Source organism: Haliotis rufescens, unplaced genomic scaffold, assembly GCF_023055435.1.
Source record: "Haliotis rufescens isolate VD_foot unplaced genomic scaffold, xgHalRufe1.0.p SCAF_2, whole genome shotgun sequence".
Taxonomy (NCBI): domain Eukaryota; kingdom Metazoa; phylum Mollusca; class Gastropoda; order Lepetellida; family Haliotidae; genus Haliotis; species Haliotis rufescens.
This window is the reverse complement of record NW_025963890.1, coordinates 32,108,722-32,135,362: the sequence shown is the minus strand read 5'-3', so window position 1 is coordinate 32,135,362 and position 26,641 is coordinate 32,108,722. Positions and strand designations below refer to the sequence as shown.

General features: G+C 40.0%; 1 protein-coding gene across 14 annotated transcripts in view; it reads right to left on the bottom strand.

Moving 5' to 3' along the window:
• The window catches only part of LOC124127664 (transmembrane protein 68-like), a 107,134-nt gene that overhangs the window by 55,418 nt on the left and 25,075 nt on the right, over positions 1-26,641 (bottom strand). The window lies entirely within an intron of this gene.

Sequence of the window (26,641 nt, the reverse complement as noted above, 5' to 3'; positions counted from 1 at the left end):
CCTGCCATCGACCGAACTCTGCATGACAGTTTACGAACCGGATTTTGATTTCAGTTCGCGATTTTGATTGGACTATGCATAGACTCGTTAGTCCAGCCAAAATGTAACTCCATAATCCCAGCCTAGTTCGGCAAGGGTGGAAACTGGACTTTTATAGTCAGTTAACTCCCTTGCCTCGGGAAGATGGCATGTACCTGACAGACCTGCAAAGTTTCATGAAAAAATATTGAACGGTTTATGAGTTATTCTCCAGAAACGAACCCTACCCTCACAGAACCTAAGTCCATCTTGTTGCCATGGAAACGTAAAAAATATAATTTCTTAATAGCAAAAGGCACCAGCTCAGCATGTACCTGACAGACCTGCAAAGTTTCATGAAAAAATATTGAATGGTTTATGAGTTATTCTCCAGAAACGAACCCTACCCTCACAGAACCTAAGTCCATCTTGTTGCCATGGAAACGTAAAAAATATAAATTTCTAAATAGCAAAAGGCACCAGCTCAGCATGTACCTGACAGACCTGCAAAGTTTCATGAAAAAATATTGAACGGTTTATGAGTTATTCTCCAGAAACGAACCCTACCCTCACAGAACCTAAGTCCATCTTGTTGCCATGGAAACATAAAAAATATAAATTTCGAAAACTTTTAAACAGCAAAACGCACCAGTTCAGCATGTACCTGACAGACCTGCAAAGTATCATGAAAAAATATTGAATGGTTTATGAGTTATGCTTTGGAAACGAACCCTACCCTCACAGAACCTAAGTCCATCTTGTTGCCATGGAAATGTAAAAAATAAAAGTTTTCTAAAATTTCTAAATAACAAAACTTCACTACTTAAGTAATATAAAAGCAAAGTTTGATGAAGAAATATTTTATGGTTTTCGAGTTCTGCTCTGGAAACGATTCAGACAGACAGACAGACGGACGGACGGACGGACGGACATGCCCTTGGCTATATACCCCTGCATTATATGCCGGGGTGATAAAAATGGAAATAAAAACAAAACTGCAGCGCCTGAGAACCCAATCTCATTAAAATCAGATCTTAGTTCTCGCTACCGCTAAACCTAAGATCTGATTTTAATGAGATTGCTGAGAACCATAACTATTATTTTTTATAGTCTTAGTGTTTGTTTTATGAGGGTTTACACAGGTGCATATGTATTATTTCTTAGCTTCTTTTAATTGTATTGTTATTCACATAAATGTGGTATAACAAGGTTTGCTTATATATACTTTACACATGTACGTAAGTTTGTGAAGATAGGTGAAATGGGTCGAACAGCTCGTCCAAGATTATTACACTTAGTAGTGTGTATGCATGCGTGTGTGCATGCCAGCCCATTGAGATACCATGCCGCAGTTTAACATGAATACCCCACTCAGACACAGTATACTGACTCCGAGCCGACCAGTCCTTGTTTTAGCCCCTCAGGCCAGTCAGGGTAACACAGGTGAAATCCTCCATCAAATGTAAAAATCTGCCACTGAGGGTATTCCCTGAGTTTTACTGAAATAAAACGGGTGTCAAGATCACAAGGGTTTTTACATATGTTAAAGTCACTTTTTTTAGTGTGAGACGAGCTTGGTATATGGTCTTGTTATGTTGTAAGCAGAGTAATGAGTGGATTGACTGGATGATGTAAGCGGGCAGAGAGTGAGACTTGGGAGCAAGCAGTAGCAGCTTGGGGGATTCTATTTGTCACATACAAAAGACTGGAAAATGGACTAGTCAGTACAGCAGATACACGACTTTGTTCCCTGGGGTATGGAACTTTAGTGTGGGGGTTGGTTGGACTGTGACTTCACTGTCATCATCATGAGTATTTATGTATACAGTATTACTTATGTCTATGTCAGGTTGTCAAAGTACATGCTATGTGTTTGGTATTATTGAGTAATATCATGCATGTTATAGAGTTGTCATAAAGACAATAGAACATTCAGTCTGAAATTGCTTATTTTTAACATTGGTAAGGGGGATGTACAGTGTAACAGTCAGTGTATTGTATGATACAACATGTTTGATAATGCTCCATGGTTAGCAAGTCTAACTAGTGTGTGTTTGCAGATATTATGGTATGCAATGGCTTGTATTCCAGATATTGTTTTATCCATATTTGTAGTGAATAGATCATTGGCACTTTCATAGACAGTGTGTTAATGTTATGAATGATGTTTTGTCATCAAGTGTGTGGGACAGGAGTGTGACGGGAGTCTGTGGGACATGAAGGACAGTGGAGCGGCTATCAGGAAGCTCTTGCCGTGTGGGGGTATGCCAGTCTGGTTGCCCTGTCAGCCACACAAGTTACGGTCCCAGTGTCACATCTCGGTATGAACAGACTGTGAAACTGACATGTGATGATGTATAGCTGTGTATATTGGACGTATTGCATAGTGTTGGTTTGTTGTTTAACGCCGCACTCAGCACTATTCCAGCTATATGACGGCGGTCTATAAATGATCGAGTCTAGACCATACAATCAAGTCATTAATATCATGAGCATCGATCCACACAATTGGGATCGATGACATGCATCAACCAAGTCAGCGAGTCTGACCACCCGATCCCGTTAGTCGCCTTTTACGACAAGCATAGTCACCTTTTACGGTAAACATGGGTTGCTGAAGACCTATTCTACCCCGGAATCTTCACGGGTCTATTGCATAATGACAAGTTGTAGGTATGTTTGTTATGATGTATTGTACTTTATAGGGGTGTCTCAATAGGGCAGACTTAGTGGGCTTTGTATTATAGTTAGGGCTGAATGTGTATTGCTTTTGATTACAATTTGGGTGAGTGATTGCTATGAGACTGAATGCATGTGTTTGTGTAAGGGTCTTCCTACTTGTCCAGCACCTATTGTTGTAGCTGGGTATGGGTACAACCATAGGGGATTATGATCTCATATATGACATAACTGGTGAATATCTCGCAAATATAACAATAATATTTGTATTGCTCAACTATATTCACATACACTGTACTTCTGAAAACTTCTGAAATATAAGAGTGAGTGAACATATTGATCATTTAGTTTGATTTGGGCTATAAAAGGAATTACAGGCAAGAAACAGTATTCCACTGTGGCAGATGCACAGGTTGATTTACAGATATTCCCAATTCTTAAAGGGATCGGCACGTGGCAAGTCCATAAGTTAGACCAGACGACAAACTTCCATTCATTGCAAATGAGAATGCCAAATCACCATTAATAGCAAAGATGCCTTTGTGATGAAGCACAAAATATCTCACTGAGCAGTGGGTCGACACCAGCGATCACAATCTAGTTAGTTTGATGCCACCCAAGAAGAAGTACCGAAACCTAGCCCATGCCCCAGAGAGGCAGAAAAGACAACTTTTTGAACAATCTATTATCACAATGCCGTTTCACTTTCATTTGGACAGGGGCAAACACCACAGGGATTATCCCTTGGCCAGCTGCTGGACAAGCAAGAAGTCACCATTTATCATATAATGAGTAGGTTTCTCAGCAGGATAAAGCCAACGGATAAAAACAATATCTGTTGGGGTCATATGAGGATAGAGATGCGAAGATCAAAGGTAAAGTAGGGACTACTTTCAGTGTTTATAAACAAACATGGCATCGCACTTGCCATGTGGCGATCGAGTCAGAATTAACCATCGTTGATCTGGATAAACTACAGGGATAATTGCTATCATTATCAGAAGAACAGTCTTATATACTGAAAATCAGTGTTGAACTGCGACGTAACTAAGGCATTTTATAAGTTTTGGCAACTTTGGAGATATAAATTTCGAAACAATTTTGCGAGGGCACTAGGCCTAGCCAAGCGGGATCAGTAGCCATTTCTGTGCTTGTAGACCTCTGCGGCTTGAAACATTTTCCACAAATAAAAATAGTTGGATTTAGACTAAATATGTATGAATTGTTACCTTGTTTCGTTTTGGCGCTGTGTGTACATCTGACGGAACTTCTTAACGTTATGACAGAACAGGCCGACTGTCAACAACGTCTGAACTTGGCCGTGATGTCTCATAGACTAGGGTTAGAGTAGCTTCCCTTTGAAAAAAGGCAGTTACTCTAGCGGACAGACCAATGGATTGCCGCGAAAGGCAAGTAAAAACAATTGTTGTTTTGCGTACCGTATATCGCTGTGTATAAGGCGACCCCACGTATAAGACGACCCCCCTGTACACGCCTTAAAAATCAACCCAAAATCCTATACTCCGTGTATAAGGCGACCTGGATTGAAACACATCACAAGTCTGACTGATATAGAAGATTTAACATGCGCTTTCTGACTGTAGCGTATTTCGCACACGGACATCACAAGTGCGCACACAAACCTTATATATGCAATAAAAATATGTTTGTCTTGCGTTGTTGTTTTTTTCTACAATGATAGGTCGCGTGTGTAACTCCAGCACACGTCGCCATTCTGTGTTTACACGGTACGACACCAAATTGGTGCCCGTAAAATAAAATTCATTTATGAAGTAATAACATATAAGAGACAATGGTGAGTAATTTAATCGCCAATTAACTATGTTGTAACTAACTAGGCTTATGTTTGCTTCACATTCAGCGTGTTTATTCCACAATCACTTGTACACACAGTCTCCAACAATTGTTAATACAACTGTAAAAACAGCGGGAATTGATTTCAGCTTCACCGGTTATCACATGTTAGGTCACATGTGCAATATGCAAATGCTTACCGGTACTTCCTGCTCTCTACTCACGGATGTTGATTGTTTTACCGTGTCAGGTGGTTTGACAATCTGCATTGAGGCGAGGGTCATTTCAACTTTATTTGCAGAAATTATTAAACTTTATTCAAGGAAAAGAGATACAAATCATGTTTATGTATGGAAATAGTTATTGGAACAGTTATTTAGGACGAAATGCGAAGTTTTATTGTCAAATGCTTGGCTGGCTATCGGACGCCGGTTGACATATGTTGGTATATGTTGCTTCGCCACTGTATAAGAAACAGATTTCAGTTGGAACTATATTGGCTACTGTCACTGTCCGACTGACACATCACTTATCCTGTGATGTAATAAATATTAATGCACGCATTCCAGGAAAACTCGCAATGTTTAGGTAATGTTTGTGAGTGAGGGGAGCGATTTTCAAGCACAGAATTGAAGAATGACATTATATGATAAAGAGAGTAGTATAGATGATGGGGGTTCTGGCTCACTTCCACTGGAGCCAGATTTATATACCTATACTACTACTACAGAGGGAATTTTTTATGTCAAAATGATGATGCGATTTAACGATCGTCATGAGATCGTATTAAAAGAATCATCAATATTTTTACTTATGTAAGCATTCGTTTAACTATGATCATACAATAGTAAGCAATCTATTTTTAATCTCCAACCAGTTCTTTGGTTTTGGCACGGAATAATTGACGCGCTTGTAATCTCCCCTGTTCTATGAACTTTTTTCTCTCGTCTAAACGAACACTAAACGAAACTCCTCCTCGGATATCTTACAATCAGCTAATGCTGTTGAAATATGATCCTCAATGCTGTTCAACCTTGCTTCGGCGAAAATCTGAATACTATCGTGTTTTAATGCTTTCTTTTGCAACCTACGAGAAATGAATTTTATCGCTTTTCCTGCCAGTCCTGAGACTCCAGCCGCTATTTCCATGCCAAGTACGATAGGCACGGCGATTATAGTTGATAATAAACCAACACCGGCTACACCAAGTCCCATGCTAGCCGTTACAAGCGCAGTGTCATCTCCGTCGAGGGCATTCACGGCTCTTCGATACTTTTTATACAATCCAAGTCTAAACTCCTCTCCTTCTCTATTCCATGTTTTATGTCGCTTATTTGATGTAATCGAAATCCATCAACAGTATCCATCTTTTCATCGAGCGCTGGATATAAACTCATAGTGTATATTATTATATAATATAAGAGTCTTTAATTGGTCTTGCTTCAATGTTTTGAGAGTATACATCAACCTTTTTAAATGTATATTATACGGCATGAATATCTTAGTAAGAGAAATGCTGTCACTTTTAATAATTTTGACCCCCTCAAGGGTTGCAATGGGTGATACTCCCATATAAATAATACTGCAACGTTGACGCTCGTGTTGCTTGAGCCATTTAATCGATAGACCTGGTAATATTTCGAAGGCATCTACCGGTGCATCCCCAAACAAGACTTCAATAATAAGTGTAGAAAGATTAGGTATAGCACTCAAGTTATCTTTTATATCATTGAATTCAGTAACCAAATTTAAACTAACATTTTTTACTGCCGGACGACTATATAACATATGACCTGGGTTTCTTTGTAGAGGAGAGACTAACACACTTTTTCGTTTTGATGGGATATAAGCCCTGAGTACGATTCCACTATTCATTATCTTAGTTAATTGATGTCCCTTACCCGTCATCACATATGGTGGGGTAATGACGATATTCAGTAGCCACTCGATGTTTGCTTCGATCATAGTCCATTTATTATCATCGTTGTGAGTAAGATTGTACGAAGTGTTTTTATGGAGTCTACTAACGTCAACATCACTTAAATCTCCTAGATTACCAGTGAATGTAACTTCTTTCCGCTTGTATACATTATCTTGTAAGTGTAAAGCGTATAACTTGCTATTGGTGCCGGGATTACCGAATCCTTCTGTGTCTCCGAGATCGGAAAGCGCAATTGTATTACATAATCTGAGTGTTCCAGGGCCTGATGAATCAACCATTAATTATAATATGGAGTGTTACACTCATGTATCCGATATGTACAGGTTGATGTTTTACATTTAATACAGAAATTTTGAGGTCTGAAATAATACAACGCTTTAATTTTTTATATTGTAATGATGAGAAAGATTCCGTTCTACCTCTATTATATTTTTCATCTTTGACTGGAATAGCTCTCAACAGAGTAGAAGGACTTTCGAGTTGAATATTATCCGTTGTACTGATCTGATCAAGATGGATGCACAACTCTTTATAGGGAACTCCACGCTCTGTTTTGTTGGGTCGTATTAATACTTTTTGTCTGAAAAATCCAAGTGTATCTGCTACGCTGTAATACCCATCAGGTATAGTCTCCATTTATCCATATCTCATTATTACCTCTTGCAGCACTTATATTGGTCCACCGTGGGTAATACGTTACATCGCATAGAGCGACTTCAAGTTGACCATCCGAGTTATCGATAGTATGAAGCAGTTGAATAGACTGACCATTTGTTATTCCCGGGAGTGTAACATACATATGAAATATACAATGATACTATATCATAACTTAAATATGAAATCAACTTACATTACTAATCAGTCACGGCAACTAGCGATAAAATGGTGCACGATTGGTTTCACAATCCAATGCAATTTTGGCAGAACCAGTTAAACTTTGCCATATGGTGTGCCACAACAGGATGTGGTGTATCTCTTTGTGACCCAGGATTTGAACTAAATAAGTCTGTGTTATCATTTCATGTGTACTATCAGATTAGACTTATTCTTAAAGAAATTAGTGCTCCATTACCACAGGATTGAGCATGGAATTCTATAAATAATCCGTACAATAGGTTCGCGTATGAGCGTATTTGTCAGGAATTTGGTATTTCTACTAGTAAAGATTGGGGTATCAAAGGACTTAACCATGGTCTAGGTGTTCCGTACAATGGACAAATAACTGTTAAAGAAGAAAGTGATGATTTAGTTGAAGAAATTCACCAAAAACCATACAATCCATTTAGGTTGTTACAGACAAACAAACTTTATGTAAGAATACATGATCTTTATTTAAAAACGCATATTTGGTATCACGGCTGGGAACTTTCGAGTAACGATTGGAGAGGGGATATTATGAGTTTTAAGAGTGGTCTAATTTATATTGTTACAAAATTTGTACAACTGAACGATACCGCGAACGCTTGGAATGAATTTCTTAATGATAAAACAGAAAATAAGTTTACTAGCCCAGGAGTTGGGCAATTCTTGGTGCACAATCGCAAATACGAATGGGAATCATCGGTTCTGGGACGGCGCTCGATGCGCAAAAACAGTTTGTCGCAAACGTGGAGGATGCTATTAATTCACAAGTTGACATACTATCTTCTATAAAGCGTTATCAAGATGTATTACAGCATGCTCAATCCAAAGTAGACAACGTTTATGCACCGGGACTATACATGTCTCCGAGTAATATGGAACTTAAGATCGACCAAGTCCTCGGTTATAATAATAAAATTGTTATTGCTTCCGATCAACAAAAAACCTGATTAAATTCAGATATTAATACCGAATTAATAGCGCAAACAAACACAGGCGAAACGGGAATAGTCAAGCCACAGACACCACATGTTTCACAACCATCTACTGATGCACAACCACAAGTGCCACCACATATTGCAGCTAAAGATCAACAACATATCGATGAAAAAACAGCGCTTATAGTAGGTGGAGTCGCGGCTGGTTTACTCATGATTTGATTAAATAGTTCTTATTTGGATAAATAATCTTTAGCAGATACATACAACAGCCCTGCAATTGCTATGATCAGTGCCCACAAGTTTTGACTAAGCCAAGTGGTGGTCTTAGCTAATAAATTCAAGAGCCAGGAAACAATACTCCCTATTATACCTGGAAGTGCCGACGCGGCTTTCCCAGAGAGCTTTCCCAGTGCTTCTCCTAAAGCCTTTTACACCACCCTTATCACTAGGTGGTGTGCCACCTCCTGTACCACCACCACCGGTTAACGCGAGAGTCAAAGTTGATATAATAAATCCCATTGGGTTAAATACTGGCAATGGTTATCCCCTGTTCGCTGAACAATGTTTTAATTTTATCGGCCAGTGTAGTATCATCGTTGAGGACTTGATCGATAGTTTCTCGAATTCGACTGATTTGTGAACGAAGTGCCTTTCTATTACTCGAAGCCGCTTCGAGGCGGGCAGATCTTTCGTCTTCTAAGTTACGCAATCTTTCTGCAACGCGGCGTCTACTGAATTCATCACCCGCCTGTTCAAGTTTTGTTTTCTCATAAGCTATATGCTTGTCGAGTTCGGATAGCTTGGCTATATTATTGATGAGTTCTCCCCGCATTGTTTGCATTGCCTTGTCAAGGCCTCGTAAATCCCTAATACTGAACTCTGAGGATGGTACCTGTAACGTGGAATTATCGTAGTAGGTATCCAAGATTTCTCCGAGTCCGTCCAAGGCCAGCTTCAAGCTTTCTTCCAAATTATCTAAAGTACCAAGTTCAGCACGCACAGTCCGAAGAACCTTAGTAGTCTTCGCAGAAAGTTTTTCTCGTGAGTAGTTTACAAAACCTTATTCATTACGAACAATGTTGATGCCGTGTTTACAAGCTATCGTAGACAAGGCTAGGGGCTTACGAGTACGAGAATTCATAAGATCAATATCCGGAGAGCCACGCAGCCGTAATATTCCTTTACTATCTATCGTAAACTTTGAATAGTCACGACCAATAGGAGTTTCTTTTAAAGCATCGTAATAATCATTTACGGCCTGTTTCAAAAGTTCATCGTTAAAATTCGTAAAGCTGGTTTCATCAGAACCCTCTTCATTTGTACTTGGGTTATCAAAGCTATCTAGATTAAAATTATCCCTTTTTATATTAAACATAAGTAAACATAATTTAAACATAACAATGTCTTCGCAATACGGACGCAAGTTAAACCCACAACTAGACTTCGAGATCCATTAGGGGTCAAAGCAATTCGCCAGTCTGTAACTATAACTAATAACCCGAGTACCATTGATCAGAATCAAACACTTCTGGTTCGCTTTCCCAATCTAGGCCCTCATGATGTGTTAGTTCCGGGAACTGTCCGACTAGCATTTATGATTAGTTTGATTTCTGCCGATGCTAGCAGAGAGCTCGTTAAGAACATAGGTCGTGCAATTGTTAAGAAAAGCGCGATTACAATTAGTGGTAATGAGGTTTTGAGTATCGATGATAGCGATGTATATTTCTGTTACATGGATCTCTGGAGAACGGATAAAGAGCGGGAAAACTTACAGTACCGAGGTATTCATAATCAGAACACATTGAGACTGCGTGTGGGTGCTGATAATGGTAATAATACCGTCGTAAAAGATCTCGCTGTTGCCGGCGCATTAGGTAACCGATTCTATATTCCGCTCGACTTTGAATTACTAGATAGTCACATGCCCTTCTATCAAGCATCCCTAGGTGATAGGTTAGAATACGAACTCACTTTTAATGACTATGGTAGAGTAATCAGAGCTGCTGAAGATGCTAGCTATTCCATTGACAGTATCTCAATGATATGATAACAGATCCTGAATTAGCCAGACAAATTCGTAACCAGTATACAGGAAGTTCAGCTATTTTGTACGATTGCGTGCTTCGACACAGAAATATCATAAGGAGCAAAAAACATACGACATGGAATATCAATCTAAACATCCCCACGAGATTGTTGAAGGGTATTTTAATGTTGTTCGAGGACCCCTCCGATGGATTTAAAAGAAATACTGAGAAGTTATACAATCCCAAGATAACAAAAGTTGAATTGACTATCGAGGGCGTTCCTAATCAACTATATAGTCAAGGAATGCTAGCTTATCAACAATGGGATGATATTAAAAAACTCCCTTCTATAAAACAAAGCCAAGAAGTTAACGCGGTCGCGAAAGATCTGTCTCTCGGGGGTGTATCGATGGGTGAATACCTCACAACGAAGTACGCGCTATGGCTCGACATGCGAACCACAGACGATTACCAACTACACGGTAGTGGGCGGAGAATAGAAAATGCCAGCGAGGGTGTTACCATGCAGATAACGAAGCACCAGGAATCCAATGGCAAATTAAATATATATTTGTACGTTATTATGGACGCGCAACTTAATATACAGAATGGAAGATTCGTGCAAGCGATCTATTAATAATCTTTTACCTAAAGAACCGCACTGCGCTATCATTTGCGGGCAAACGGGTTGTGGAAAAACAGCTTTTATTCTAGATATTTTACAAAGTCATTATTGGGATGTTTTCGACCATATTATTATTCTGTGCCCGACTATAAGCGTTAATAAAACATACCTATCGAGAGATTGGGTAATGAATGATCCCGGGGTGCACAGAGTTGATCCAGGCGATCGTTTACAAGACTGTTTACGAGTATGTCACGAAAAATACAAAGGAGAATCAACCCTTTTCATAATAGAAGACTGAAGCGCAAGTAAAGAACTCACCAAAAAGAAAGATATGCTTTCATATTTAGCATTCTCTGGTCAGCATATGGAGCATAGCGTTTAGGTTACTTACTCAAACATACAACTCTGTCCTGAAAGATCTCAGAGAGCAGACCAAAAGGGTACCCCTGTTTCATTGCAAAGACCGAGATTCATTCGAAGAATGTTTACGCGAAAATGATGTTATTTATACCAAGCTCGAATGAGATAAAGTCAGAAAAACTGTAAGTTTCAATGAAGCATTGTAAACTCGTATTAAAAACCGATCAACCAGCTGCTTATACAATTGCTTAGCAAAAATAGCAAAAATATAGCAAAAATAGCAACTGCTAAGCAAAATTATAGCAACTGCTAAGGAAAAAAATAGCAAAAAATATATTGAATATAGCAAAAATATAGGAAAAATTCGATAAATTGAACAGCAGTTATTATGACATAATGTGGTTTGAAATCCTAATTCTTTCGCAACAGTTTATTATTTCGGGTTGTATTGGATATGCAATATTTTATTATGTTAGACTTAAATATCTCCTTCGGTATTACATTATGGAATGTGACGAACTTATCGAACAACTACTCCAAGATGAGCCAGAACCTATGGTAGATAAATCTTTAGATAAACATAGAAAAAGACTCGCTGCTTTGAGAGCTGGTGGAAAATTATATCATCGAAAAAATTGATAACATGACCGATGAAGAAATTAAAAAACTGTACGCGCGTTACGAGTCTAGACTGGGAGCTACCATGACTAAAACAATAGGGTCGGCTATGTTACAACTATACACAGTCGCAGCTAGTACGTTTCTTCCTATCCCGGCAGAAAATCACCCATGCAAATCTCTCGAGAAAGACCCATTCATCGAACACGCTATAAGCGCAGTGAGCTGTGAGTTTTATCATAAATACGGAATGTTCTTAGCTCCGGTAACCACCGCTTTAATAACGGCTAGGTATTGTCAATTTAAACATAAGTGCCCACTTAATAATAATGGAGAGTCAATCACAACAAGTACAAACCCTGATTGTATCAAGTGAACAAGTGAACGAGGAAATAACCCCGATTGTGAATGAGGAAATACCAGCACAACAAGTCAGAGTGACTAAGAATCCTTGAAAAGTCGCAGCTGGTAGGAAGGGCGGGCTAGCGAGGAAGGCGAAACTAATGCATAATTCAAATATTAAACATCCGATTAAAACTTGGGCTCCCTATGCACTAGGAGTTGTTGCTATAACGGCGATATGGTTGTTTTATAAGACCGGGGAAGAGAAAACACCACAAGTTAGAAAATTAGATGAGGTTCAATTAGAGTTAAGCCCTCATGTAATGTTGTAAAAAGCATGACTACTCCAGTTACAGATGGTAAAATGTTGGTAAACGCAACGTATCAATCAGTGGTGGTCAGCGGCTTGGCCATTGGCTATGCTCGTATGGCTAAAATGATTACTAAAGCCACACCACCAAAGCTAGATTTTAATGGTTATGATATCAGTATGATGATTCTTGATATAGGATTAGCAATGGCAACAAAGGATATGCTAATCAAACAAGGGCTTATCCCGGAAGACATAATGAAGTAATTAAACATTTGAATATTTTATAAACATAGTATTATTGAACACAGTTCAAAACATCATGGCAACAATTGCGATGATGGTCGGTGGGGCTATTGTTAATGCTCTAGCTTTTTCGGGGAGTAATTATTTATTTTCTACTCTGAGGGAATCAAACGCTAAAGAAGTTGAAGAGGAGCGTAAACGACATAATAAAGCATAAGAACAACTCGAAGCAGCCCAGTCACAATGGGCTAGGCGAAGAATGGAGAGATTAGATTTTATTAATGATGAACTGCGTAAAGAGGGGCACTCAGTTCAAACTTTTAAGGATGTTGAATCTGCCATGCACGAATACTTCCTCGTTTATGGAAAGACACTTGATCCATACACTCTCTCAGCTTTATACACCATCAGAGGCTCAGAAGGACCGTGAGATAGCATTTATAGTGTTTGGGTAGTCTGCAGTTGCTATTTATAGCTACACAATTATGCACAAGCTATAAATAGATCTGGCTGGTTGAGAGACTCGATATGTGCTTTTCATTTAGACAGATGATATGATAGGTGTATAATCATGAATCTGTGTAGATATACACACATGGGGAAGCCAATTCAATGTCAGAAACCATACGTTGGTGTATATTATGGTACTCACGCTTTTTACATCAGACAAGGAAATGTAAATTATACGTGTTCTGTATGTGGGATAGGTGTCAGATGTCGTTATTGTTTATGTAAGAAACACAGCGCTGATAGGGTTAGGAAGCAGATTATTTACGCTAGGAAGAGAGATTACATCAATGAGAGGAATAGGTTGGGGAGAATAAGATATATGGAAATATAATCATTTAGACAAATGTCTTATTTTGTATATATACTACAATGGTTTTCGTCAGAGAGTTGAAAGCTTTGGCAAAACAACTTGGTCTACGTGGTTATTCTCGAATGAGAAAAGCTGAATTGATCGATCTACTCGGTTTGGAATACAACAAACCCCAGACTGTTAGAGAACTCAAAGCTCGAGCGAAAAAAAGTGGGCTGAGAGGTTATTCTCGAATGAGAAAAGCTGAATTGATCGCTTTACTAGATAAAAATCAACCAGATGATAAAAAACAACCAGATGATGTTGATAAAAATCAACCAGTTGATGAGTTAAAATTTGTAGCCACAGATGGTGTGGGTAAATATCTAAGAGGTTGGAAGATGGATATTAACTAGAAAGTGTTTTTACTCGTAAAAACATATGTCTCCCCCCACTCCCCTAACCCCCATTCATTCGTTTACTTCACGTTAAACCCCATCTCTTCATTCCCACCCTCCATTACTAAATAACAGAGACAATAATAGAACTCCTAGAAATTTCAAACAACTAATGGGCACCACTTCAGCGTCTAATCAACACCACTAATCCCTCAATCATTTACCCACCTGACAGTGTAGTCATCTAAGTAGCACAGTTTTCTTGTTACTGAAGTATTTGTAGAAAATCCACTTAAAGTACTAATAGAGTTTGGACACAAATATCAAACAATAGTTATCATCGTGAATAATTCTAAGAATACCACCTCCATCACATAAATTCCTGTTTATGCTGAGAACCACACTATAAATTTTTTATAAATTTTCAACAGACGTCCACTACACTGCCAACATATCCATAGTTGTGAGGGAAACCCTATCCCTTGCCAGAGGCGTCACTGCGCATGCGCAAGGTGGGAATCTAGTCACTTCTTTCAACCCATACTCTCATCAACTAGATGCAGATATTTGGGGAGGTGGGAGGGATTAATTCCTGATGTGATAGAGGTGGTATTCTTAGAATTATTCACAATGATAACTATTGTTTGATAATTCTTGTGAATACCTCACCTCTATCACATCAGTGCCAGTATACACCAGAGGGACCGGCGGGTTCTGGTATCTAGCATCCCATAGATATTTGGCTAGTGAAGTGGTAAAACCAAGGATTATATGCCAAAAGGGGTCTTAAACGGATGTGTCTAATAGTCTACTTACAAGACTTAGACGTATAGAATTTTCAAGGCGTCATGTGAAGGGTATATGTATATTCCCTTGTGATACTTAGACTTTTTAGTGACGTCGTTTCCTGTGATGACGTCATCTGTGACGTCACTTCCGGTGATGACGTCATCTGTGACGTCACTTCCGGTGTCACTATTCTCCCGTATCACTTATGACGTGGTTTACCGTTATGCCCTTTTGGATAGTGATATTAACGTATCTTAACGTTTCTCCGGTGTGATGACTCCTATGACGTCACTTCCGGTGGTAGTACATTAACCTTCCTATCATGTAGATTACCGTATATCACTTAATCCTTCGATCTCTGATTTCAGTGTTGACATTTGCCCTGTTTTACTAACTCAATAGCGCAGTCCAGTAACAAAGTACAACTTACCCTGAGTTCCTGAGGTACTTCTGAAATCTTCACCCCCCCCCCCCCCCTCTTTTTTCCCTTTGCTGGAAGAGGGAGGGAACAGGTTACTTTACTTGGTAACTATCACCTGGGCGGCCACCAAAGGCCCCAGAGTGTATAGTCCATTTAGATCGGTCTGTATGTCTCGTAAGTAAAAGTTTGAAAAAGTGTTGTGGGACTTCCACTGGCAGCTGGCCTCGATTTGTTCGATGGAAGCAGTATTCCATGTGGCTAGGCTTGTTGCCAGTGCTCTGATTTCGTGGGGTCTGCAGCTACCCCAAATCGGAGTGGAGATTTGTGCCGTTTTATAGCTATCTGTGATAACTGTTTTTAGCCATCCCGCTACAGTGCCCTTTGCGATGTCCTTTTCTGGCGAGGGCTTGCAAGAGATAAATAGGCGTTTTCTCTGCTTTCTGTGGGGTTGAGTCACTGTGATAAAATATCTCAAGGCTCTTATGGGGCAAAGCAATCTATCCGGGAAGTCCACACTTTTACTTAGAGCTGGTATTGTGTATTGCCGATGTCCGAGTGGGCCGAAGGTTGACGACTGGTTTTTGGCAATAAATTCAGGGAGCGATCTGAACGACACTGCTTTCCATTCTTTGGTATGGGTTACAGTGGAGATATCAATAGCGTGTAGTTCTGACACGCGAGCCGCCGTAGCCATGGCTAAGAGAAAAGCAGTTTTCTTGGAGACTGATAGTAATGTCGCACTACTCATGGGTTCATACGGTGCTTTCATCAATGCCGACAATACTATAGATAGATCCCATTTACGAAAAGTACGTGGTACTTTTATATCTTCCAGGGCAAAAGACTTCATAAGTCGATTTAGTACTGGATGGGTACCTATAGATGACAGGGCTGATCTATATCCTTCGATAGTGCCGTGTCGTAATTTTTTGTCGTTTCTGAGATGGATCAAGAATTCGGCTACTATAGGTATCGTTATATCTCCATGTAACTGTTTCCCTCTTCTCCATTCGACGAACTTGTCCCATCTGTTATTATATAAGGCAGATGAGGCTGGTCTCCATGAGCTAGCCACTCTTCGTGCAGCTGATTTAGAGTAACCGGCGGCTTGCATCTTATGCGAGATAATTTCCAAGCGTGAAGATGGAGGTTGTCGAGGCGGCCGTAAAATATGTCCGTCTTTGGTTGTCTCAATAGGTCGTGACGTACTGGGAGTTTCAGAGGTACTTCTAGCAGGAGTTGTAGAAGTCTCGGAAACCAAGCCCTTTTGGGCCAAGCCGGGGCTATGAGGATTATGACACAATCCGTTTCCTCTATTTTCTTCAGTACTCTGTCTAGGAGAGCCCATGGGGGAAATGCATAAGCAAACATTCCCCTCCATTCCATGGAGAGCGCATCGACTTGGAGTGCTAGTGGGTCTGGTACTGGGCTGACGTAGACTGGTAGTTTGTTGTTGAGACATGTGGCGAATAGATCTATGTTTGGAGTGTCCTATATCTGGGTTATCCACTTGAACACCTCGGGATGTAGTGACCATTCTGTGGGTACTATCTTGTTTTTCCGGGATAGGTAATCTGCTAGTATATTTAGCTTCCCCGGAATGTGTCTTACTTCGATCTTGCAACTCACTGAGTCTACCAAGGCATATAAACATGTAACCTCCTTCAGTAAAGGCTGAGACCTTGTGCCTCTGTAGGTTAAATCTTGGATAGATGTGAGCGGGCATAGGCGAGACATCCACCAGCGTCTCGACTTGACGGCCTGATCGAGTGGGCTTTGTTATCATGTACTCTACTCTTGCATATCTGTCCTCTGGGGGTGCTGCTATGCCCTTGTTGAGTAGAATCTTGCGCCTATGTAGGTGATGCCTGTGTGGGTACTAGCTCTGTTTTAGAGGGTGAACCAGGAAACCTAAGAGTGTTAGTAGTGAGGCACACTGTGTTTAAACTAATTGCGCTTGTCCTGATCGGCCAATAGGAAATCGTCTATATACGAGAAGCCTTATGAGCTTATATGGGCGCAAACCGATGATGGGATTGGTGATCCTGGTGAATAACCATGGGGCTAAGGATATGCCGAATGGTAGTACCCTGAACTGGTATCTCTGACCGTTGACTGCAAAGCGTAGGTACCTGGAATACTGGGGAGTAGAACCCGTGAGTGGTCTCTGACTCTTTTAAGATGCTGATAGCCCCTTGCTGAACTTGGGTCGATGTCTGTGAGACCGGCTAGTTCGACTGGATTCGATGTGGTCGTATCTTTGATCTTCTGTAGTTCTAAATCGTTGTCCATTGGGCAAGCGATGTCGGTAGGGTCTGAAGGCATTTCCGGTGGTATCCCCTTCGGGGACTGCTTCTGCTTCCTCCTCTGCGAAGTGGGATGATCATCTTTAGCAGGAACTGTGCTTCTTGACGTTAGTCCGGTTGCTGATTGAAGATCTTCCTGCATCTTCAGTATGTGTTCCGGTGAGCTGTGGATGAATCCGGTCTGCTGTAGTGTCATCTCCGTGGGGTGTCTAAGTGTAGGCCTACGTTCTGATTGTTCGGGGTATGACGTTAGTAGAAAAGTTCAACGATGCTCGGCTGTTGTGCGCAGGGGCAACTTGTGTCGTGTAATCACTCTTATTAATGGCAGGCATACCCAGTCTAACATTAAGTGCCGAATGTAGCATTTAATGAATATTCGATTCTTGATGACGTCATCAATATATGACGAACAGGGAAGGGTAAGGAATTCTAGAATCAACTGACCGGTACCTCCTACCCGTCACGTTCTAACAAGGTCATCTTGGTATTTTGTCCTTGTATCTGTTTTTAAAGGGCGGGCATTAGATTTATAGATTTCTGCAATGATATGTTAATGGCATAATTATTTGGTCTATAATTAACCTCCGTAGTAGAATCCCCACTGTATAAAAAACAGTATTAGCAATAGATCCGCACCCCCTACTCGGGCTGTGCTGAGACTGGGTCATATAGCTGAGGGTAGCGTAATCCTGGTCGTCTGATCTACGGCTGGCCGTGCGGGAATCACGTGTTCTATAACTGTGTGATAGTGACGTAACATCTCCCTCGCTTCTCCGTCCGTGTAACTGGACTGTGTGGCAGTATGAGATGGCGCATGCTTAGGAATTCTATCCTGATTAGCACGAGCTTTGTCAGTTCGTCTATCTTATGGCTAGAGGGTGAATGGTGTGTATTTCTGAGCATACTGCGATGCAATGTCCGTGATTCACGATCTGCCCTATGGTGTACGTGGTAGGGAGGTAATCTATCTCTTTTATGTTCTCCTGTGTCCTCATAATAATCAGATACAGCGTAGGCTTGCATTGTCTGCTGTATGAGGAAGTACTGCCATATTCAGCCTTATATCTCACTTAATCTCGTGCTTATCAATCCCCGTTTGGTCATGCCGGGTTTGTGCAATCAATTCTTTTAGAGTTTATTCCTGAGCCCTTGATTGCGTGCGCTTTTATCAATTATTACAACATTGAGTTGGTTAATTTCTCCGAATCCCTTTAGTTAAAAACCTGTGAGGTACATCTGCTCCTCAACTTTATTGGGAGATCCTTAGGTCTCTTGAATCTCGTGATCGACCCCTGTTGGCCAAGCCCGGGTTGTGCGACAGATTCTTTTGGATATGAGATTTCCGGAGACATTGATTGCATGCGCTTTTATCAATCTGATCGACCCCTGTATGGCCAAGCCGGGGTTGTGCGACAGATTCTTTAAGATATGAGATTTTCTGAGACATTGATTGCATGCGCTTTTATCAATCTGATCGACCCCTGTATGGCCAAGCCGGGTCATAGATTGCATGCGTGCGTCAATCATAACAGACATTGAATTTTGTTATTCTTTCCGTGAACTCATTTAAGTTAAAGGGGGAACGCGGCAGAGGGTGAAAATCGTTAGTTTCTGTCCAAACTCGATGATCGACCGTACCAGACGTTGCCGGATGCAAGTTAGAGGCACTTTCTGTTTGACCGGTAAAATGCATCTGCTCCTCAACATTATTGGGAGAGTGGGATGAGCGACGGGGTCTCTTCTCCTCATAAGGTGAGACGGCGCCCTCGTGCGACACTCGCGCTTTTACGCTTTATACATCATTACAGACATTGAATTCCGAACTCAATTAAGTTAAAAGGGGGAACGCGGCAGAGGGTGAAAATCGTTAGTTTCTGTCCAAACTCGATGATCGACCGTACCAGACGTTGCCGGATGCAAGTTAGAGGCACTTTCTTTTTGACCGGTAAAATGCATCTGCTCCTCAACTTTTGGGAGAGTGGGATGAGCGACGGGGTCTCTTCTCCTCATAAGGTGAGACGGCGCCCTCGCGTGACACTCGCTTGTAACCCACGTGATTAATATGGCCACCAAGAGCTTAATCACTTGTTTTTACTTGATGCGCTAGTAATCTTTGTAATCAGGATTGTTGATACATGCCTTGTAGAGCTTGTCAATTTTCTCCTTTGACAGAGGCTCGCAATAGCTGCACCTTGACTTTTGTGTGCAGTTGCTTGCATGATAGACATCTAGGGTGAGGGTCACCAGGTATCTGGTGTTGCCCACAGCCTGAGCAGACGGGTGTCTGTCCTTGAGATGAAGATCTCATCCCACAAAACGTTTCTTACTAATTACTTACTAGAACTTCCGATCTTCTTATACCCCCGTTCTCTGCTTGTAGACTGCTCACTGCTTGTAGCCTATGAAGCTTGAGAAGATCTAATGTGCTTTGTAAGGGTGGAACTCAATCACGTGTACGGATGTGCAACAAAATATTTTCCTTGTTGTCATCTGGACACACAGGAAAGAAGTGACTAGATTCCCGCCTTGCGCATGCGCAGTGACGCCTCTGGCAAGGGATAGGGTTTCCCTCACAACTATGGATATGTTGGCAGTGTAGTGGACGTCTGTTGAAAATTTATAAAAAATTTATAGTGTGGTTCTCAGCATAAACAGGAATTTATGGCACTGATGTGATAGAGGTGAGGTATTCACAAGAATTATATTAATATCCCCAACATATCAGAAATAATGTAGCAATATTATATGGCACAAAGGAAAGTCTCTGTGATGTAATTGCCTGTGTATCTGACTCTGCAGGTCTTCTACACAATGACATATGTGATGTCATGGAAACTGTAATAGCAAGGCACCACACCAGCTCTCTGATGTGAAAGATCCTTGACATAAATATGGTCAATAACAGTTTCTTTCCTGGTAGTGGACTCTTCAATCAGCTGCGTGAAGGGTTCTTGCAGAAGAGGTTGTGCTTTGTTTGTTTTGAGGTCAATGTTGAAATATTAAACGGTTTCTGAGTTATGGTCAGGAAACCAAGCTTACCCCCATTCAGAGCCTATGTTCAACTTATCTCCATGGAAACGAGAAAAAATAAAAATGTCAAAAATCTCTAAATAGCAAAAGGCACCACTTCAGTGCTGGGTTAATGTGTATACAAAGTTTCGCGAAAAAATATTAAACGGTTTCCGAGTTATGGTCCGGAAACCAAGCTTACCCCCATTCAGAGTCTATGTTCAAGTTATCTCCATGGAAACGAGAAAAAATAATACTGTCAAAAATCTCTAAATAGCAAAAGGCACCACTTCAGTGCTGGGTTAATGTGTATACAAAGTTTCGCGAAAAAATATTAAACGGTTTCCGAGTTATGGTCCGGAAACCAAGCTTACCCCCATTCAGAGTCTATGTTCAAGTTATCTCCATGGAAACGAGAAAAAATAATACTGTCAAAAATCTCTAAATAGCAAAAGGCACCACTTCAGTGCTGGGTTAATGTGTATACAAAGTTTCGCGAAAAAATATTAAACGGTTTCCGAGTTATGGTCCGGAAACCAAGCTTACCCCCATTCAGAGTCTATGTTCAAGTTATCTCCATGGAAACGAGAAAAAATAAAAATGTCAAAAATCTCTAAATAGCAAAAGGCACCACTTCAGCGCTGGGTTAATGTGTATACAAAGTTTCGCAAAAAAATATTAAACGGTTTCCGAGTTATGGTCCGGAAACCAAGCTTACCCCCATTCAGAGTCTATGTTCAAGTGATCTCCATGGAAACGAGAAAAAATAAAAATGTCAAAAATCTCTAAATAGCAAAAGGCACCACTTCAGTGCTGGGTTAATGTGTATACAAAGTTTCGCGAAAAATTATTAAACGGTTTCCGAGTTATGGTCCGGAAACCAAGCTTACCCCCATTCAGAGTCTATGTTCAAGTTATCTCCATGGAAACGAGAAAAAATAAAAATGTCAAAAATCTCTAAATAGCAAAAGGCACCACTTCAGTGCTGGGTTAATGTGTATACAAAGTTTCGCGAAAAATTATTAAACGGTTTCCGAGTTATGGTCCGGAAACCAAGCTTACCCCCATTCAGAGTCTATGTTCAAGTTATCTCCATGGAAACGAGAAAAAATAAAAATGTCAAAAATCTCTAAATAGCAAAAGGCACCACTTCAGTGCTGGGTTAATGTGTATACAAAGTTTCGCGAAAAAATATTAAACGGTTTCTGAGTTATGGTCCGGAAACGGTGGGAACGCCGACGCCGACGCCGACGCCGACGGGAACCGTGCCAAAAACAATATGTCTCCCTCCATTCTGGGGGAGACATAATTCCAACATGTATGTTAATGATGTTAAGCCCATCGTATTGAGAAAAATTAACGAGGAGTTAGATGATTTAAATAGTATAAAATACCAGCTAACGGTTAAAATGTCATTGAGTAAAAATGACACTGAATATATCGAACCTTATTTCCGAGGCAATCAAGAAGTTATAACCGCATCATTAGATACATCAATTTAGATGATACAAGAAACTTTAGAACGCTGGACTAATAGAGGTTCGGGTTGGGGTGTGGATAAAATTGATAGTTTATATTTAGATATAGCAAATTATATGCTTTTCAAAGGTGGATCTTATATAGATTTACCCCCGTATAGAAAAAAGCTATAGTTAATGTAAAAAATAAAGGCGATGACTGTTAAAGAATTACGATAAGATCTGCATTGCTCCCCGTAGACAAAAATCCGGATAGACCTTCGAGCTATCCCCAAAATGATGGACTCAACTTTGATGGCATAGACGAACCTACACCAATCTCACAAATTGATAGGGTGGAAAATAAAATAATTTAGCTATAAATGTTTTCGGACATTCTTCTGAAGGAATTGTTGTACACAGGATAAGTTCCGCTCCGGAACATATTCTCAGAATCAATTCATTTCTAATCGAAAAAGATGGAAATTATCATTATACATGGATAAACAGTTTAAGCAGACTATTATACGATCAAACAACCCAGAAATATGTCTGCATGGGTACAGCAGACAGGATCTATTAGAAGCGCATAAAGAAGACTGTAGAGGTGTTGGACAGACTGCTTTCAGGATCAATATGCCTAAAGAGGGAGAAAATATATTAAAATTTTAACATTATTGTAATCAAAACCAGAACCGTATGTAATTTACGCTGACTTCGAAGCACTTATCAAACCTATAGAAGCCACAGAACGCAATACTGATAGTAGTTTTACATACAAAACTCAAGAACATATTCCTTGTGGGTTTGGATATATAGTTGTAAGGTATGATTGGAAAACAAACCCGCCCGTGATTAATAGAGGTCCCGATGCAGCGGGAAAGTTCCTAGAATATCTACAAAATGAAGAGAGAATAATCAGGGAAAAATTATCGCGTAAGAAACCCATGTGTATGATGAGGGATGATTGGAGGGCCTATAAGAAGTCAACGAGTTGTCATGTTTGTAATAAACCCCATAATTGGGATTCCGTAAGAGATCGTTGCCACGTCACGGGTAATTATCAGGGAGCCGCGCATAATGAGTGAAACTTGAAACTAAAAATGAAGTCTCAAACAATACCCATCCCCGTTGTGTTTCATAACTTTAGAGGATGCGATTCCCATCTCATTATGTAAGCTATCTCAAAGACCGACGGCGGCTTAACGTGCATTCCTAATAATATGGAAAAATATATATCATTCTCGTTGACTAAAACTATACATTATACGGACAAGGATGGGAAAGCCAGAGTAAAGCAAAGTAATGGACTTAGATTCATAGACTCCGTACAGTTTCTGTTATCTTCCCTGGACAACTTAGCTAATGGGAACAATCCTGATGACTTTGCGATAACAAATCAATATACCGATCGGTTAACTCGTCATTTGTTGCTTAGAAAAGGTGTATATCCTTACGAATAGATGATTGGTCTAGATTCAATGAAACTAAATTACCACCCCTTGAATCATTCTATAGTAACTTAACAGAATCTAAAATAACTGATGCTGATTATGAACACGCTCTGACGGTGTGGGATAAATTAGGTTGTAAGAATTTAGGTGATTATCACGATCTGTACTTAAAAACCGATGTACTGTTACTCGCCAATATATTCGAGATATTTAGAAAGACATGTTTAAAACAATACGGCTGGGACCCGGCATGGTACTATTCCAGTCCCGGACTATCGTGGGATGCATTGGTGAAGAAGACCAGTTTAGAACTAAAAGCACTCACTGATTACGATATGCACTTGTTTATTGAGAAAGAATTAAGAGGTGGTATATCAATGGTAGTGAAAAGGTATTCTAAGGCTAATAATAAATTAGTGGAAGGATATGATTCGAGTAAACCCAATACGCACATATTATATCTAGACGCCAACAATTTGTACGGATGGGCTATGAGTCAACCTTAACCCACGAGTGGTTTTGAGTTGGTCGATGTGAATGATATCGAAGTGAATGATATCCCCTCAGATTCCGATAAAGGGTACATACTAGAAGTTGACTTGGAATATCCAACTTCGTTGCACAAAGATCATAACAGTTATCCGCTAGCTCCCGAAAGATTAATGGTGAATAAAGATTGGATGTCGGAATATCAACACTCCTTGATGGGTAATACTAGGTTAAAGTTTGATCAAAGCCCTTGGATGGAGCCCTATATAAGGTTGAACACATATTTAAGAAAGATAGCTACCAGCGATTTCGAAAAGAATCTATATAAGCTCATGAATAACTCAGTATTGGTAAAACTATGGAGAATCTAAGGAAGTGTGTTGATGTTAAATTAGTCAGATCTAACGAGGAAGAAAGACTCAGGAAACTTATAGCCAGTCTGGCTTTTAACAGAAGCAAGATATTTTTTATAACGACTTAGCCGCGTTGTATATGCAGAAGAGTAATATAAAATTCAACAGACCAGTGTACGTTGGTATGAGTATTCTTGACTTGTCAAAACACTTAATGTATGACTTTTATTACAACAAACTTAAGAAGCAATACGGCAATAGATGTGAGGTGTTATATACCGACACAGATGCTTTGTTGATGGAAATACAAACCGAGAATGTGTATAAAGATATGGCAGAAAAAATAGATATGTACGACACGAGCGATTACCCAAAAGATAATCCACTGCACAGCGTAGTAAATAAAAAGGTATTAGGTAAGATGAAGGATGAATGCGCTGGGACTCCTATAGCGGAGTATGTCGGATTAACACCTAAGATGTATTCTATAAAGAAGTCCGATAATGGAGAGATAAGAAAAGCTAAGGGTGTTAAGAAGTATGTAGTAAAAATGCATATCAAACACGAACAGTATAAAGAAGCATTATTCAACGGTAGAACATTCAAACACGAGATGAACTCTTTAAGAAGTTACAATCACAGGATATATGGATTAAGAATGAACAAGACATCATTATCCCCCTTAGATACAAAGAGATGGATTGATAAGGATGGTGTAACTACCTATGCTTATGGTTATTTAGGGTGGTATTACAGTATCGTTGGGAACTATGAGCAACTCTTCTCGTACAAATGCCCTGCCCGATCCATCTTTAAGATAATAAAGAATAGGCTCTCCTTCTTTCATAACCAACCGACTAATGTTATATGTCTTGAGGGACCAAATCGGATTGGTTGCGTGACGTAGGCCTCCTTCGAGTTCACCAGGCTGGTATAAATATCTTACGCTTACTCTATACGGAAGTTTTTGTTCTTTGCCTCTCCTCGGTGATGAAGATTCTGAAGTCACAGATTTCATTTTATCCCATCGGATGGTTTCTTCCCGATTAATCTTGTTACTTCATTATTCAGCGCTGATACAACAGCTGATAATCGTGTCACCCATTCGGTTGATCTTAATCGATCCGATTTCATTTCGATCCCATACTGATATCCAAAACAAACGTTCCGCTAATGTCCGGTTAAATCTTTCAATGATAGCTTGACTACGGTGGGCCTCTTTTTCACCACGCCTGATTGCGACATCGTGCTTTGTTAACAGTTTAGTTACTGATAGCATAAACTCGCGACCAGGATCTACTTGAAACAACTTGGGCCATTTTAGTGGTCCGCGTTTATATATGCGGCTCAGTGCATTAGCTACTTCTGTTGAATCTTTCGAGGTTAATGGCTCAGCCTCTTTGTATCGACTAGCCACATCCACTACGGTTAAAGCGTATTTATACGTTTTGCATCTTACCTTATCATGGGGAAGAAACAAGAGGTCAGCCTGATGAACTTCATTTGTTGTAAAAATATCAAACTTCATCCTCAGTATAAAACGCAGTGCCGGTAAGTATATTTGCCACATCGCTTGTTTCTTTAACCAATCCTTGGCCACATCTTTAGATACCTTAGCCAAGGGTGGCTAATTTTTGTATTGCTCCTATACCTTTCCAATATCCTCGTGGGCTATAGTAAATTATATCCATTATTAATTAATGTTGATGTTTCTTTTAATGCGAATCATGACGATCATTAAATCGCATCATAATTTTGACATAAAAATTCCCCCTGTAGTAGCAGTATAGGTATATAAATCTGGCTCCAGTGGAAGTGAGCCAGACCCCCCATCATCTATACTACTAAGAGGTTATCACGCTTGTGTGTTTGGGGATGGTAAATATCCTGTATTTGGAATAAACAGTATGTATTTAGCTCGCCAAGGCTTGCTAAATACAATGTTTATTCCTAATGCAGGATATTTACCATCCCCAAACACACTCGCGTGATAACCTCTATTTATTACACCCAAACAGGATGTGAGGAATAAAATGGAGGATTGTTAATTGTTATATTAATTATTCACCATGTCAAGGTCAAGGGTGACTTTTCACCAATTCAACAATGTATGCAATGTTGTTATTTTTGTAGGATTAACAGAAATAGCAGAAACAGAATATGTTTAACTGCCAAAAATCATTATCAGCCAATGAAAACGTTTGTCACGCACCACTGCACTGGAACCTTTAGGCCACACCCCCAAATAAGTTTGTTTTGGAAGCTGATTGTGGAGCGTGTGATTTGTATCTAGGAAAACAGGTATTCAAAAACAAAAACACAATCGTTTTATTTCAGATCATTTGGAGCTTCACCTTGGCAAATCAGATACTAGTACAT